The sequence below is a fragment of the Macaca thibetana genome, chromosome 4 (assembly GCF_024542745.1).
Source record: "Macaca thibetana thibetana isolate TM-01 chromosome 4, ASM2454274v1, whole genome shotgun sequence".
NCBI classification, from domain to species: domain Eukaryota; kingdom Metazoa; phylum Chordata; class Mammalia; order Primates; family Cercopithecidae; genus Macaca; species Macaca thibetana.
Window position 1 is genome coordinate 1,138 of NC_065581.1, and position 14,481 is coordinate 15,618.

The following is a 14,481-nucleotide window of genomic DNA, read 5'->3' on the forward strand; positions in this document are numbered from 1 at the left end:
CCAACTCATGTTAGTTAGAATGGCGATCGTTAAAAAGTCAGGAAACAACAGATGCTGGAGAGGATGTGGAGAAATAGGAACACTTTTACACTGTTGGTGAGACTGTAAATTAGTTCAACCATTGTGGAAGACAGTGTGGCAATTCCTCAAGGATCTAGAACCAGAAATACCATTTGCTCCAGCAATCCCATTACTGGGTATATACCCAAAGGGTTATAAATCATTCTACTATAAAGACACATGCACACGTATGTTTACTGCAGCACTATTCACAATAGCAAAGACTGGGAACCAACCCAAATGTCCATCAATGATAGACTGAATAAAGAAAATGTGGCACATATACATCATGGAATACTATGCAGTCATAAAAAAGGATGAGTTCATGTCCTTTGCAGGGACATGATGAAGCTGGAAACCATCATTCTTGGCAAACTAACACAGGAAACAGAAAAGCAAACACCGCATGTTCTCACTCATAAGTGGGAGGTGAACAATGAGAGAACACATGGACACAGGGAGGGGAACATCACACACGGGGGCCTGTTGCAGGGTCGGGGCCTAGGGGAAGGATGGCATTAGGAGAAATACCTAACATAGATGACAGGTTGACAGGTGTAGCAAACCACCATGGCACGTGTATACCTGTGTAACAAACCTGCACGTTCTGCTCATGTATCCCAGAACTTAAAGTATATAAAAAAAATAAAAGTCACAGGATGTTTGTGATAGTATCTATTACACTGATGTTGACATCACACATGGCTGACTATTTGGAGACTCCAAGTGAAATTTCTTGCAGTTCTCAGTGCCAGGAAAATATGTATTTCTGGATAAAAACTCAAAAATTTTAGAAAAACTTCCAAGTTTCATAGTCTAGAGCTCTAACACTGGAATCTTCCAAATTTAAGGATTAATGATTTACCTAAATCTAAAAATAGTAGGTTGCAGATGTATTTAAACAGTGTGCCTAGGTAGTATGCTTATATATTAAGATTAAAATGGTCTTCTAAAGTTTATTAATTCTAATATAACCTTTATTGTTTCATGTAGACATATCTTTCTGGTTCCCAGGATAATTTAAACAATTAATTCTAAGCAACTATTAACTTAGTTCTAGATTGGGATATCTATTTATGCATTTGAAGCTTTAGATATGTATTTCAAATCAGAAATGTGTGCTGGTCATGGAAAGTTGTGACTTAGAGCCTCAGGTAAGTTTTTTTTCATGTGAACATACTGCTTCCAATTGTTGTTATGCCCAGAGCAGACAATTAATAAATACCCTTGGAACTGAATGAGTGATTAACTGCAAATATCACAATACATCTTCTTAGCGGGAATGATAATTAGACATATTTAGTCCTTGCTGTAACCTAAGAAAGGAATTCTTTTCATTAAATGTTTAATGTCTCACCCCGTTCATACAGCCGGAGTTACTGATTCAGTTTGATGTGAATTCAGTCTTATAAAAGACCCATCATTAAACCTGCACTTATGCTTCCTTCCTATAGTATTGGAACTTCCAACTTGTATACAAAATAGATATCCTTCATATTCTTAAAAAAACCACAAGAAATCTCCCTTTATTCATAATAAACACAGAATTAGGTATTCTATTAAACTGAACAATAGAACTCACTGGGAGTGACCGCATAAACTATATCACGAATTGTCAAAGTGTCTGGAAAAGTCAGTGGGCCATTTCGCTCCACGCTGTGCCATGAGCCAACCAAGAGGGTTGTCAGTGACTCTGCGTGGGTCACCCAGGGCACGTGGTGCTGAGGCTGTCAAAGAGCAAGACGGGGCTGCATCTAAACTCAGGCCTCTGCTAAGTGTCCGAACTCGGGCAAGATGCTAAAGACTTTAGAGACGTTTCCTTTTCTATGATTGGGGTTATAACACTCACCCTGTCAGGTTCTCCTGTGCGTTGACAAGGCCGGCACGTGACACACCAGGGGCAGAGCTGGACGGGAACCTTCTTCCTCAGACATCAGGGTCCTCATGAGCATCAACAAAATAAAGAGAGCAGGAGAGCAGGAGAGCGGGGGAGCGGGGGAGCGGGGGAGCAGGGGAGCAGGGGAGCAGGGCATCTCCAGCTGTGTCGGGACTGCAGCAGGGACTCAGCAACAATCAGTCTCTTTCTCTTGTTTCATCCAAATCATATATTTAAAAAATAGGTGGGGTTATCATGGATGTTTATATTGATTCCTGGGATCAGACAAATATACCTTTCCTTGTCATGCTGTTTTCTCTTCCCAGATGGTTTGAAGAGCTTCGTTTTGGACTTGATATTCCTGGAGTGCATTTCTTTTTCTAATTAGTTCAGTCTTGACCCTGAGCCATCACCCCTCCAGAGTAGCAGGATATTCCACTCCACCATTGTTGGGGTGCCACAATTTCACTACTAATCAAAGGCTCCTTGGTTACTGAAAAATGAGAGACGTACCTCTAATAATCAGTCTAGATTGTCACTGCTCACTTCCTCATTTTCCCAATTCCACAGGGGCCCCCCAAAGCCCGGAAGGTCTCATTTCAGACGTCTTATAGACCATGGGAACCAGGAAACACTGGGAACCCTAGGGCCAGCACCCACCTCATTTGCACCCTGTCTCTGTTTCCATCACCCTCTAGATATTGCCACAGAGCAGTGTTGGGACCCACTGGAGATCTGACTGCTCCCAGTCTGGGAAACTGCCTTCTCTCCCTCCACTGATATCGTATTTCTACTTTCCACCCCACAGAAATCCTTGAACTAATCACAAAAGGGATTGGTAGTTACCTGGTGTGAAGCAGAGCTGAGCCAAAGGATGAAGCAATATTGCAATGGACTCTGTCATTGATATCACTAGTTCGCAAATCTGTTACCACTATGGTCAAATTTTTATATTCACTTTAAAATTATAACTCATTCTGCTCATTGTATTCAAGGCAACATCTACCCTAAAATATACTCAGGCATTAATTTACGCTCTTCTGTTTACAAATGAGAATTCATAAGCAAATTGAGGTAGCAATTACATTTTTTTAAACTGAAGGCAAAACAGAAGACATATACACATACGTCAGAGAAACAAAACAGAGAGCCCAGAAACAGACTGAAATACAGCCAGCTGATCTCTGACAAAGGAACAAAGGCAATTCAATGGAGAGAGGAGAGTCTTTTTAACAAATGATGCTGGAACAAATGGACATCCATGTGCAAAAAAAAAAAAAAAAAAAAAAAAGAATCTATAAACAGACGTTACACCTTTTACAAAAGTTAATGCAAAGTAGAGATTAGATCAATATATGAAATGCAAAATTTTCAAACTCCTAGAAGATAACATAAGGAAAAACTCTAGATAACCTCGGATTTGGTGATTCTTTTAGATACAACACCAAAAGCATTATTCACGAAGAAAAATATTGGGAACTTGAACTTTAACATAAAAAAACTTTAGTTTTGTGAAAGATACTGTTAAGAGAATAAAAAGACAAACCAGAGACTGTGAGAAAATATTTGCAAACTATATCTAAGGATTCATATCTGAAATATGCAAAGAACTCTTAAAACTCAATAAGAAAACAAACAACCCAATTAAAAATGGGTAAAAGCTGAACATTTATGCAGATGGAAATTAAGTATATGAAAAGATGCTCTGTATAATGTCTTATTAGGAATTGCCAATTAAGACAACAGTAAGATACCACTACATACCTATTAGAATGGCCAAAATCCACAAGACCAAAAACAGCAAATGCTGGTGAGGATGTGGAGCAAAAGAAACTCGCATTCATTGCTGTGGGCATTATGTGACATTTTGGAAAAGGGAAAATTACATAGATAGCAAAATAATCAGTGGTTGACAGGGGTTGGGGAGAGGAAAGGATGGATGGGCAGAGAGCCTTGGCTGTTTAGGGCAGTGAGACCACTGTGTGCGATTTCACAATAGTGGACCCACGACAGTGTGCAGATGCCCACACCCATTGAATGCAGACCACAAAAAGGTATTAATTACATAAACCATAAACTTTCATAATGAAATAAATGTTTTTTAAAAGAAGATAGTGTTGTTCAGTTACTGTCTACTTTCTGAAATGGAGATGGTGGAGCGCTTCCATGGTTGTGAGGATAAAAATAGATTAGAGAATGTAATAACTAAAATAGGTGTATAAACATTGTTAAACTATTTTATTCTCATTTTAAAAACATGCCTTAAATATATTTGTTATGCTTTACAATTGAGCAAGTAGTGCAAACACATTAATATAATTCTCCTCTAGCTCCACTCAGAAGTCAGGACTGCAGGGCTTCAGTGCAGGACTGCACAGCTCCACCTGCACCTGCCAAATGCAACAACCTCTTTCAGTGTCATTAAAATATTTCAATAGGAGGATTGAGTTTAGATCCAACCTGTGTTTTCTCCCCTGGAAAAAAAGGTTTTTTTTAAACAAAGAAGGTCTTTACCGTCTTCATCCGAAATGCTGAGGCATCTGCAATGTCTGCTGTAAGTGACACCAGGCTCTCCTCTGAAATCTAGCAATGGGAAAATAGACTGTAGATTCTGCTTTCAGAAAGGGGGGAATCAGAACTAAGTCAAAATGCCATGTCCTCATTCATAAACATCTTATTTTACAAATTCCACAGGTTTAGTTATTTTGGGATTAATATGGGCCTATATTAAAGTGCATTTATTAATTTAGCATGAATTGTTCAAATGCATTCTGGATCCTGAGCTGACATCCAGCAATGCTGAGTGTGTGCCTGTGTGAGTCACCAGCAATGAAGAGCCTCAGGTTATTGTATTTATAAAATGAAGGGGTTTAGGCTTGCTCTGATTTTTTAAAAACCATTTTTAAAAGTAAAAACTGTTTTTCTTGCTATATAAAAATGTACAAGAAAAACTCAAACATTACAAATGATAAATTATAATTTTATTAATATAAATATTTTTGTGAGCTCAATTTATATGACTTAGTTATTATAAAAGAAATAAGCAAGGCCAGGCCGGTGGCTCAAGCCTGTAATCCTAGCACTTTGGGAGGCCAAGACGGGCGGATCACGAGGTCAGGAGATCGAGACCATCCTGGCTAACACGGTGAAACCCCGTCTCTACTAAAAAAATACAAAAAAAAACCAGCCGGACGAGGTGGCGGGCGCCTGTAGTCCCAGCTACTCGGGAGGCTGAGGTAGGGGAATGGCGTGAACCCGGGAGGTCCAGAAACACCGTTTTTACATTGCCATAGCTAATGTTAACACCTCCTAGAATAAAGGGGGAATCACCACCAAGGGTCAGTTCTGGTTCAGACTCTGGAGTGAGGGCATTATTCTTTTTGCATATAATGCAGTGACTCCACATTGCACCAGTGGCTTGGTCAAAAAAGACAAAATTTCTGGGGAATTAGTGTTGATTATTTTTAGATATCATAATCTTGGCTTTATGGACACCTTATATTAAACAGATCTCACTTGCCAAATGCCACAGGATGCAGGCCAACAGACAGGCTCCGAGGGCTCTTGTGAGCTGGAACTGCCATATAAGCAGAACCACAAGAGAGAGAGAACACTGCCCATATCCAACACAGCATAGCCACCCTGAAAGCCTCACCCTTTTGTTTTAGAAATGTGTTTACATTTTATACACTTTTGCTAGATTTTGTTATGTAAGATTTATGTATTGAAAGGTCTTAAAGATTTTTAAATGTTCAGTAAAATGTTCACGAGTATAGTTTATATATATAGATGTATATGAAACAAACCTGTCATATAATTTATTTTCTTTAAAAACAAGGCACTGGCTGGGTGCAGTGGCTCACGCCTGTAATCCCAGCACTTTGGGAGGCTGGGACGGGCAAATCACGAGGTCAGGAGTTTGAGACCAACCTGGCCAACATGGTGAAACCCCGTCTCTACTAAAAATACAAAAAATTAGCTGGGCATAGTGGCAGGCACCTATAATTTCAGTTACTTTGGAGGCTAAGGCAGGAGAATCACTTGAACTCGGGAGGTGGAGGTTGCAGTGAGCCAAGATCATGCCACAGCACTTCAGCCTGGGTGACAGAGTGAGACTCCATCTCAAAACAAAAAACAAAAAACAAGACCCTTATACAAATTACCCTTGGAACTTTTATTTAGAATTTAAGGTTATTTGGGGTTTAGTGTCATGTAAACAAAATTCTCCCAATTGCTAGGGTCCTCTTGGGGTGCTGCATCCTGTAAGATATGATCATGCCAGAAAAACAGACCCTTCTCCATCTAGGAACTCAAATGCCAAGGGTGATGCCAGATCAACTTTCATTACTGAGTCATATATTCCTAAATTCAGTGTATCATAGAAAAACAGACATACCCTTAACAGTTTAACCTGACAAAGTTCTGAAATACTTCCGTTGCAATAAAAGTTGTGAAAAGGCTATCTTGCTAGAGATCTCTGACTCAGAGAAGAAAGTGAAGGCTGGGCACAGTGGCTCATGCCTGTAATCCCAGCACTTTGGGAGGCGGAGGCAGGTGGATTACTTGATGTCAGGAGTTCGAGAGAAGCCTGGGAAACATGGTGAAACCCTGTCGCTACCAAAAATAAAAAAATTAGCTGGGCATGGTGGTGGGTGCCTATAACCCCAGCTACTCGGGAGGCTGAGGCAAGAGAACGGCTTGAACCCTAACCCGAACACGAACCCTAACCCTAAACCTAACCCAAAACAGAACCCGAACCCTAACTCGAATCTTAATCCTAACATGGAACCAAACCCTAACCCTAACCCAACCCCAACCCTAACCCCTAACCCGACCCCGACTCCGAAACTGACCCTGACCCTAACCCCTAACCTCTAACCCTCTAACCCTCACCCTCGCCCTCGCCCTCGCCCTAGCCCTAAAACCCTAACCCTAAAATCCTAACCCTAACCCTTGGGTGGAGAGAACCTCTGTGCGCAGGATTCAGAGGGGATTTCGGTTTCCCGTTTTCCACACTGAACCATTCTAAGTAGTCTCTGACCTTCGTTATTCAGGGCTAGAAACAGGAAGTATTTTATTCACTGTGGATGCGGCCCCGAGTTGTCCCAAAGCGAGGCGGTGCCGCCAACGTCTGTGCTGAGCACAACGCAGCTCCGCCCTCGCGGTGCCCCCCCACGCCAGGGTCTGGGCAGGGTAGAACGCTGCTCTGTCTTCACGGTACCCCCGAGGTCTGTGCAGAGGAGAACAGAGCTCCGCCCTCGCGATGCTCTCAGTGTCTGGGCTGAGGAGAATTCAGCTCCGCCCTCACAAACGTACAGCACCGGCGCTGGCGCAGAGTCGCACGCCAGGCGCGGGCGCAGGCCGACGCAGGCGCAGAGTCAGAGGCCGGCGAGGCGCAGGCACAGAGTCGCACGCCAGGCGCGGCGCAGGCCGGCGCAGGCGCAGAGTCGCAGGCTGGCGCGGCGCAGGCCCAGAGTCGCGCGCGCCAGGCGCGGCGCGGCGCAGGCCGGCGCAGAGTCGCAGGCCAGCGCGGCGCAAGCGCAGAGTCGCACGCCTGCGCGGTGGGGGGGGGGGGGGGGAGGGTCGCGGCGCAGGCGCAGAGACGCATGCTGCGAGGGGAGCGGCGGAGACGGGCGAAGCATCAGTAATCTGAAAAGCCGGGCTCCGGTGACCTCTGCTTGCAGCCGCGCACTACAGGGCCCTCTTGCTCACAGTGCTGTGCCAGTGCGCCCCTTGCTGGCGACTACAGCAACTGCAGGGCCCTCTTTCTTGCAGTGGTGGCCAGCGCCCCCTGCTGGCGCCGGGGCACTGCAGGGCCCTCTTGCTCGCAGTATAGTGATGGCACGCCACCTGCTGGCAGTTGGGGACGTTGCAGGGCTCTCTTGCTCACAGTGTAGTGGCAGCACTCCCGATGCTGGCAGCTGGGGACACTGCCCGGCCCTCTTGCTCCAAGTGAAGTGGCGGCTGGCTCCGCAGCTGGCAGCTGGGGACACTGCCGGGCCCTCTTGCTTGCCTTGTAGTGGGGGCACGCCCCCTTCTGGCCGCTGGGGGTACTACAGGATCCTCTTGCTCACAGTGTGGTGGCAGCACGCCCCCTGCTGCCAACCAGGACGCTGCAGGGTCCTCTTGCTCATGGTGTGGTGCCCGTGCGCCACCTGCTGGCAGCTAAGTACACTGCAGGATCCACTTGCTCACAATGTAGTCGTCGTATGCCCCCTGCTGGCAGCTGGGGACACTGCCGGGCCCTCTTGCTGGCAGTGTCGTCGCAGCACAACACCTGCAGGCAGATGGGGACTATGCAGGGCCCTCTTGCTCCAGGTGTGATGGCTGGCGCCCCCTACTGGCCACCTTCTGCACCACTTAACGTTGGAGCGCCAGTTATTAAGCGCCATCAGTTCTGGAAATTCAAACTGAAACGGAGCTATTACTGGGGAGAGCTGATGTCCCAGTTCTTGTCTAACTTGGAAGAAGTATTTTCACCAAGAGGCAATACAAAGATGGCAGATAACTTCATTGAAAAAAATACAGTGTGAAGAGCTTATTGTAGAAAAATAAGGAAGGAGTAGGCTGATCGTGCAGGAAAGAAGCCTAAGAGTCCTGTGCAGGGAATTTTATTTTGGACTTCTTCACATTCCTGCCTCTGTCTCAAGTCTCCACCTGTTTTCTTTGTCTGGTTTTCCTGCTACTGCCTTAGGTCCCCAACTTGCCCCACTTAGGCTTGTGGGACCTCCTCACTGTTGGTTGAGGCACATGTGTGGTGATCAATCCGAACTCACTCTGGCACCAGGCTCCTTCCCGCCATCCCAGGCAGGCTGACAGCAGTCACATTTGTATCTACTGTGCCTATCTCTTTTGAATGTCCTTCTCTGCCCTAATCTGTACTTATGGTGCCAGGTTTCTTTTAAGAATGTCCCCTTTGTCCTTATCAGCATGTAGCCAGCAGTATTGTGACATTATTACTGCAGAGTGAATGATGACTGGGGCATCTTAAGAGGAGTTGTAGGGTGTTTCTTTATGCATAGGTACCTCTTCTCCCTCCAACCCACAATTGACAAGTGCCCATCCACTCCAGCATTAGAGATGCCACTAATATGTGAATTTTTGGTGGTCCCTCTAGGTGAGCCTTCCCAGACTTTCCCTTTTCCAGGAGCTCCCCCTCCTGTTCATGTCTAGCTATCTATGTGCTCTAACAGAGCCCACTATCCTGTGTCTTTCCCAAAAATAGTGAGGGAAAGATTAATGGGAAACCATAGGAAATGATATGCACGTAGATGAAAACTTTACAACTTACACAAATAATCACTCAAAATCATCCTTATACTAAAAATGCAAAACTATACAATTTCTAGAAGAAACTATGGAAGAAAAGCTATGTGCCTTTGGATTTGGTAATGAATTTTAACAAATGACACAAAAGGTTTATATACACAGAAGAAATGACAATGTGGATTTATTAATATTTAAAGTTTATACTCTGGGAAAGACCTTGTTAAGGGAACAAAAAGACAAGCCACATATTGAAAAAAAATTTGCAAAATACAGATCTGAGAAAGAATTTGTATTCAAAATACATACAAAATTCTTAAAACTAAACAGTAAGTTAAACAGCCCAATTAAAAATGCACACAGATCTGGACACCTCACCAAAGACGATCTACAGATGGTAAGTAAACATACAAAAAGATGCTCAACATAGTAGATAACTGAAAACCACAATGAGATAGCACAGTTGGTCTGTATCTGTTAGAACTGCTAAACTCTAAAAAAATGACAAATTGCTGGAGGAAAAACAAGAACTCTTTTCATTGCTGGTAGAAGACAGTGTGTAAGACCAGAATATGCCACCCCAAAATATGTCCCTTTTGGCATAAGAATTATTCTGAGCTGATTGCTTTGAAAAAATGCTAAAAAAGGAAGTTCTGAAAACAGAGAAGTTACCCTTGTGTAAGGAAAATTTACATCTATAAAGGAAATCCCCGTTTAAAAGATCTCTCTCTCTCTCTCTCTCTCTCAGCACTAACCAAGAAGAGGATATAAATCATTAAAAGAGTCTTATCAACAGAGAACGCATGGAGTTAAGTCTGTATAAGAAAACTTACCCTTGTCTACTGTGCTTTTGCTTGCTATGTCCCCACTACTGAGCCTCAAATCTTCTTTCTTTAAGTTGAAGATAGCATTTACACTTGAATTGAAAGCCACCTACTGGGGATTTACTCATTTTTCCCTGAGTATCTCCCATGTATCCATAAGGTATACATGTTTTTAAACTCGTCTACTTTTTTCTCATTTTAATCTGTAATTTGTTACAGAGGGTCCCATCTAAGAATTCCGTAAAGGTAGAGAGAAAATTATTTTTCCTCCCCTATTAGTAGTTGGGCAGTTTTTCCCAAAGCTAAACAAGTCTCACCTTACAATCCAAAAATCATATTCGTAAAGTATTTTGACCGCTACTTTGATATTATTTCCAAACAAAAGCTACCATGCAATTATGTACAGAAGCCCTATTCATAATGACCAAAGGAAAAAAAGGAAATCAGAAAGTCTTACAACAGATGACTGTGTGGGAACAGAATTCCATAAAGGTAGAGAGAAAATTATTTTTCCTCCCCTATTACAAGTTGGGCAGGATGGGATGACAGGGGTCAGATACACCTTGTTATACTCCCTCCTTTGCTAACCATGATGAGGCTTTCTTCCATAAGGATTTAACGGAAACAAGCCTTTCAAAAGACTCCACCACTGATTTCAACCAACTGCCTGAAGCTGCCTCTCCCCTCTTGCCTGATAAGAGACCACCCATGATGGAGAGGTTCTGGACAGCATACACAGGATGCACAGAGTGAATTTTCATATCCTCTGCTTCACCTTTTAATGTCAGAGGGCTGAAAACTCCACCCTGGGATCATGCTAACACTGCCATTTTTTTGTACATTGGACCCATGAAGGAGCAAGAAACTCAATTGCACATGCATGCATTTCTCCTTTCAGAAATATGCATGACTCCTCCTAGAGCTTATTAAATATGTGTATTTGGTCACACCACTCAGTATAAATTACTATTTCCTTTATCTCTCCCTTGAAGTGTCTGTTTCTGACTTCTGGCTGGAGGTTATGCTTCCTAGCCTGTCAGGACTATCCTGCAGGCTGCAACCCTTTATAGGAAATAAATCTCTCACTGGGTGCAGTGGCTCATGCCTGTAATCAAAGCACTTTGGGAAGCCGAGGCGGGTGGATCACCTGAGACCAAGAGTCGAGACCATCCTGGCCAACATGGTGAAACCCCGTCTCTACTAAAAATACAAAAATTAGCTGGGCATGGTGGCGCATGCCTGTAGTCCCAGCTACTTGGGAAGATGAGGCTGGATAATCACTTCAACCTGGGAGGTGCAGCCTGCAGTGAGCCAAGATCACTCCACTGCACTCCAGCCTTGGCAACAAGAGTAAAACTCCGACTCAAAAAAACAAAAACATAATGAAATCTCTCCTTTCCGAATTTATGAAGCTCATCATTCTTCATTTGACAGCATTAAACAGTTCAAAAAGACTTTCCACACTTTCCCACAGAAGCCCTAGAAATCTCCATTTTGTTAATCACTTTGGATACCTGAGAACTTGTAACCCAATGAGTAGAAATGTTGGTATCCCATTTATGGCTGTCATCCTGCCAGTTCTCAGGAGTTTGTATAAGTCTAAATCTGCAAGGGTCTCATCCCATAAGGACCCTTGTCTCTTTCTCTGTTGCCTTTGCCCACTGGCTCTGGCTACAGGAGTCTTTCTTTCTCCTTGGCTGTCTTTGGATATGGGGGCTCCACCTTCTGTGCCACCTTAGGAAATGCCTTTTGCATGCATGGTTAAGTCATTACAAAGCCTACAGTTTGAGTAACATTTTGAGTGAGTACTCTGTGAAGCTGGGTTGGAATCTCAGGCTTCTTTGTCTGGAAGGTAACTCTTGGGATACAAGTTTCTTATCCTAGCTTTGGTTTTGAGGCCTCTGTGTTCTCCTCTTGGGTTGGAAGTTATTCCTGGCTTTTTGTTTCATGGTGTCTCTGTGATCTTGATCTTGCTCTTTTCATGGGAACTTCTCAGTTGACTAAATTCTCCCTTCTCAAACCTCTGCTGTGTGTTCCACCAATATGGAACTAATTCTACTTCCTTTCCTGTTTGCATGACTTTACCAAGAATTATTTAGAACTTTAATGGTTCTTTTGAGAAAATTTTGATCTTCCAAATTGCCTCCTTTAGAACTTTCCTTCCCTAATTGAGTCTCTCAACTCCCTATAATCACTGAAACTTTAGGCACCCCACTCCATGCCTTGGAGGCTCTCAATGTGCTCAAGGAGCTGCAAAAGCAAACGCCTGAGGTTGAAAAATAAAATAGAAACAAAAACAAAATTTAATTCTCAGCTTCATAAGATTATATATCAAAAGAAAATCTTAAAAATCTTAAAAATCTCCAAAACTATTGGTGAGAAAAAAGCTTTAGCCCTCATATGAAGAAGATAAAAACTTGTTCCATTTTCCAGAAACACAGTTATAATACAAACATCAAATGGGGTAAAGACAAAAACCAAGTCTTCTGTATAAACTAGTGAATTTTGTATTATTGTAATCACATTAGTCAGGGTTCCCCAGAAAGGACAATCCGTAGGATATATGTAGATAGACAGATGAGGAAGGTTCACATAATTATGGAGGCTGAGAAAGTCCACAATAGGCTGTCTCCAAGTTGGGCAACCAGGAAAGCTGGTAGCATTGCTCAGTCCATGTCCAAAGGACTCAGAATCAGTTAAGCCAATGGTGTAACTCTCATTCTGAGGCCAAAGGCCTGAGACCCTGAAGTTTTGATGTCAAAGGCAAGAGAAGGATGTTTCAGTTTCAGAAGGAGGTAATTCACCTTTCCTCTTCCTTTTGTTCTATCTGGGCTCTCAAGCAATTGGATGATGCCTGTATTAGTCCATTTTTGTACTGCTATGAAGAAGTACCTGAGTCTGAGCAATTTATAAAGAACAAAGAGGTTTTTTGTTGTTGTTGTTGTTGTTGTTGTTGTTGTTGTTTTGAGACAGAGTCTCGCTCTGTCGCCCAGGCTGGAGTGCAGTGGCGCGATCTCTGCTCCCTGCAAGCTCTGCTGCCTCCCGGGTTCATGCCATTCTCCTGCCTCAGCCTCCCTAGAAGCTGGGACTACAGACGCCTGCCACCACGCCCGGCTAATTTTTTTGTATTTTCGGTAGAGACAGGGTTTCACTGTGTTCGCCAGAATGGTCTTGATCTCTTGACCTTGTGATCTACCTGCCTCGGCCTCCCAAAGTGCTGGGATTACAGGCATGAGCCAACACACCCGGCCAAGAACAAAGAGGTTTAATGGGCTGACAGTTCCACATGGCTGGAGGCGCCTCAGAAGGGGAAGCAAAGATGTCTTTCTTCACATAGCGGCAAGAAGTGCTAAGTCATAAAACCATCAGATCATGAGAACTCACTCACTATCATGAGAACAGCATGGCAGTAACCACCACCATGATTCAATCATCCCCCACCAGGTCCCTCCCACAACCTGTAGGGATTATAGCAACTCCAATTCAAGATGAGATCTGGGTGGGGACACAGTCAAACCATATCAGTGCCCATCCACATTGGGTCAGGGTGGATCTTCCTTATCTCAGTGTCTTCCAGAAACACCCTCACACTTATGCCCAGAAACTGTGCTTTACCAGCTATGTTAGTATCTCTTAATCCAATCAAGCAGACGTCTAAAATTAACCATCAGAATATTTATGCCTGATTCGTGGCTAAAATTTCAGGATGAAAGCTATGAGATCTCTATTTGTGTTTGTATGTCTATTAATGTATGTTCTGTGTATGTGATTTTTCTTAACTCTGGATAGCATTGCAAATTTCATTTATAAAATCCTCTAAAAGTGTTCTATTCTAACTTGGCTTGGAAAAAAAAATCATTTATAAATAAATATTCCCCAAACTCCTAGAAATATAGGAACCAATCCAAATGTTTTTCAAGTTAACGTGATTTGGATACAACTTAGTTAAATAAGATAAATTTAATATTTTTGTGTAATAAAACAACTATGTCTTCAGAGTTATCACTATTAAATAAAACAAGTTTTTTTTTTTTTTTTTTTTTTTTTTTTGAGTCTCTCTCTGTCACCCAGGCTGGGGTGGCTGCCTCAACCTCCCAAGTAACTGGGACTACAGGTGCCTGCCACCATGCCCAGCTAATTTTTTTTTGTATTTTTAGTAGAGACAGGGTTCCACAGTGTTAGCCAGGATGGTCTTGATCTCCTGACCTCATGATCCGCCCACCTCAGCCTCCCAAAGTGCTGGGATTACAGGTGTGAACCACTGTGCCCGGCCAACAAACAATTTTCTATTCTGCTTGAGTACTTACAAGAAGCTAATATTATACTTACTAGATAATTAGAATCAAATCTATAAGCTTTAAGATTTTAAGTCATCATTTTTATGAAAAACATTATTTCCTTTTTTTTATGGTGAAAAGATATACATCTATTTAGAATCAGCCAGTGGGACTCAGT

The 14,481-nt window shown here is 43.0% G+C and overlaps 1 long non-coding RNA gene across 1 annotated transcript; it reads right to left on the reverse strand.

Moving 5' to 3' along the window:
- Positions 1-2,507: 2,507 nt before the first annotated feature.
- On the reverse strand, positions 2,508-7,103 carry LOC126952079 (uncharacterized). Its single transcript, XR_007724784.1, has 3 exons — positions 6,978-7,103; positions 4,451-4,519; positions 2,508-4,326 (listed from the first exon to the last, which is right to left on the reverse strand). It is a non-coding gene; the product is annotated as an uncharacterized LOC126952079 (long non-coding RNA).
- Positions 7,104-14,481: the final 7,378 nt, after the last annotated feature.